Genomic DNA, 3,571 nt, shown 5'->3' with positions numbered 1-3,571 from the left:
TTAATATCAAGAAACCTTTTAGTCAGTGGTTTTTGCAGGTGAAGCACAATGCCAAGCTCATTGACTTTTAATTCAATGGGTCTTGTTCTCTAATAAATGTGTTGAGGATGATAGTCTTAAAAACAGAAGAAACCTGTAGAAAAGCACCGGGAAATATGTGGCCTTCCAGATGTTTGACTCCCATTGGCCATTTTGGCTGGGTGTTAGAGTCCAACAATGTCCGGAGGGTCACAAATTCCTCACCTGCTTTAGAACGAAGTGGTGATGGAGGGGGCGACAACTTTCCTTTATATTATTGTTAAAATACCAGCTCCACTGAGAGGACTACCATAAAAGAAACTACAGGAAAATACTGTTCAACAAAACATATCATATACTTCATTTTTAGTGCACTCTTTTATTTTTTGTGGATCACCTAGAGGATTTTGTTGAATAAACCAACTATGAACCTAGAGAACAGTGGCTAGAAGTACTTCCTTGTTGATCAGGCAAGAACAAAGGGCCAGGTTCTGATATTTATTTCTTACCTGACCATTTGAATGTGCCTGCCTATCAAAAAGCTCAACCACAAACACCACTCCCTGCAGCCTGAAAGTGTCTACAAGCAAGCCCTGTGTGCATTTAGGTCCATAGGGCTCGTCACCTAGAGCAGGCACCCCCAAACTCGACCCTCTAGCTGTTTTGGGACTACAACTCCCATCATCCCTAGCTAACAGGACCAATGGTCAGGGATGATGGGAACTGTAGTCCCAAAACAGCTGGAGGGCCGAGTTTGGGGATGCCTGACCTAGAGTCTATCCTCAGTTCCTGATATATGCCTCATATATTCCAGGTCAGCATCCTCTGACATCTGCCCATAACACTATATATAAGACTCCTACTCCTTTCACGACAATACCTTGCAGACAGGTATTGGGATAGTAGTGGGAAGATAGCCGGCTATCAAAGCTGTTCACCTCTCAAGGAACTAACCGAGCTTTCCATGCTGTGTTTGCCCTCAGGCTGTATTGGATGTCATGGTTCAGCCAAGTCAGATCCTGCTCCCACAGCTGCTCAAAATCTGTAGAGCAGTCTGGAACTCAGCCCATATGATCCTGTTTATAGGTGCTTCCACAGCCCAAGGGTGTATAGCAAGTTATTAAAAGAACTTCCCTTTCTCTTAATGGGTCACAGTCTTCTACACACAATATATATATATATATCTTATAAGTTGTGACAAAAATTAAGACTACAGAATCTAGGCACTGCTTATATCTTGTTCTAAATGAGATTCTCCAAGGAAGATGGGGGGGGAACATCCCCAAGTCAATCTGGACAGCATGAAAAAAAATCATTCCTTGCTTTTCTATAAACTGAGATAATCCTGAAACAAAGGAGGGTAGGCTTCATCACCTGCCTGCACAAAATGCAGCCAAACTGATTTGGGGTAAGCCATCTATAGGCACCCAGTCCCACAAACCTCACTGTCAAATCTCGTAAGGGCTGGAAATCCAGATCTCACAAGATCTTGGGCTCATGCTCTTGTGACCCCCATGACCGCAGAGACTGGCTATGACATCTATGAAGATCTCCCAGAAACATTGCTAAATGGGAGGGACTCAGTCATCTCCTCCAGACTTTCTTGCATATTTCCCTTATCACTACTATTAGGAGACTTACCCATTTTTGCACTTTGGATCCTAACACCCTTGCGCAATAGCCTGGTGTAACCACTTCTCGTTCAGAGGGCTTCTGAAGCTAAGGGATTAAGGTAATGAAGAAGAATAAAACTTTTTATCAAGTTAAAAATATGTTCTCTATTTATATAAATAGTTCCATAGAACTATATTTCTATAGTTCCCCCAGAGTGGCTGGGGGAACCTGGCCAGATGAGTGGGGTATAAATAAATTATTATTATTATTATTATTATTATTATTATTATTATTATTATTATTATAGTTAGTTTTTTAGCATTTCCTATGGAGCCCCTGCTGCATTAAAACTGATCTAAAATGGCTCTCCAGGGAATATCCTTCCTTGTTATCTAAAACTTATCTAAATCTGAATCCAAATAGTTAGAGAAGAGACTGATACAAGATATGGCAACTTGTCACTAGAGGTAAAGGTACCACTACTATTAAGTAGTTTACTTTCTAACAATGAACAAAAGGGAAGAAAAAAGCTCTGCAGGCAAGGGGTGACATACTGGGCTCCTGAGCCCCACAGGGGTGCCGCAGAAATAATGTAGTTGGTCAAGGAAGCCGTGGACTCAAAAACGTTGAAAACCTCTGTTTTAATGGACTGCCACTATTAAAAGGTAGGGCAGCATTACCTACCAAAGATATAAACTAATACTCTGTGATAACTCAGTAAGGACACTATGGCAACATGGCATCTAGAAGTTTCAAGAAACAGAATTCTAAAAGTGACAGTTGGCAAAAGGGAGCTCAAGAGGGTAGCACAATAATAAATGAGATGGGGACAAGACTGGCCCCTTTCACCACTTGCTATGGCCATACCCATGACCCAATGTTAATTCATTTTTTAAAAATTCAAAACATTTTCCAGCATCCCCCTAATCCAAATAAGGCAGTTTACGATAGGCATTGAAGTGGAGAAACTGTCTCTAATTTTTTCAGTTGTCTCTACATGAATGTACAGAGTATGGGAAACAAGCAAGGCAAATTTGAGCTCTTAACACAGGATCTAGAAGGCAATATGGAAACCTGGTGGGATGAGACTCATGACTGGAATGTAGAAATTGAAGGGTATAACCTATTCAAAAGGAATAGACCAAAAGGAAAGGGAACATAACTTGGAACATGGAAGGCAGATTGAGAGTATAAGGGGGGGAAATGATAGAACACCAGTGACCTTACTGTGTGTTTCTGCTATAGAACTCCAGGCCCAACTGAAGACTTGGATGATACCTTCCTAGAGTAGATTACCAAACATTAAAAAAAGGAGAGATACAGGGCCGGCTCATCGCAGACCCCCGGTGGCGCAGGGCACCATGGCGCCGGCCCACCAGGAGGGCGCCGCGAGCTGCGCCCGCTGGCCGGCCGGCCGGTCCGCTGCGCAGCTGCGCGCGGCGCCCACCTGCCAACCGCGCTGGGAAACGGGGCGGGAGGGCGCCGGAGAGATCGTGCTGTGTCTGCCCGCCCGCCGCGCAGCAGCGCCACGCCCACCCGCCCACCGCGTTGGGAAACGGGGCAGAAGGGTGCCGGAGAGATCCGGCACACCATGGCTACAGGGGCGCCATAGGGCGCTGGAGAGATCCGGCGCACCATGGCGACAGGGGCGCTTAAGACGGCGCTGGAGAGATATAGTAGTCATGGGAGACTTCAACTTCCCCAATACCTGTTTTACGGTCCGACAAGTTCTTCCATTGTCAGACTGATAATTTGATGTCCCAGAAGGTGGAAGAAGTAACAGGTCCTTACCACCACTGATTGATGAAGTAGAAGTACTGGGATCCTTGAGAGGAAGTAATCATAGGTTTCATTATACAGAGGCAATGGAAAGATGAGTGTAGTCAGACTTGCACTCAGGACTTTAAGAAGGCTGATTTCAAAAAGCTTAAGGAACTAC

The sequence above is a fragment of the Zootoca vivipara genome, chromosome 11 (genome assembly GCF_965207765.1).
Source record: "Zootoca vivipara chromosome 11, rZooViv2.hap1.1, whole genome shotgun sequence".
Classification (NCBI taxonomy): domain Eukaryota; kingdom Metazoa; phylum Chordata; class Lepidosauria; order Squamata; family Lacertidae; genus Zootoca; species Zootoca vivipara.
The sequence above is the reverse complement of the archived record's forward strand: the minus strand, read 5'-3'. Positions refer to the sequence as shown.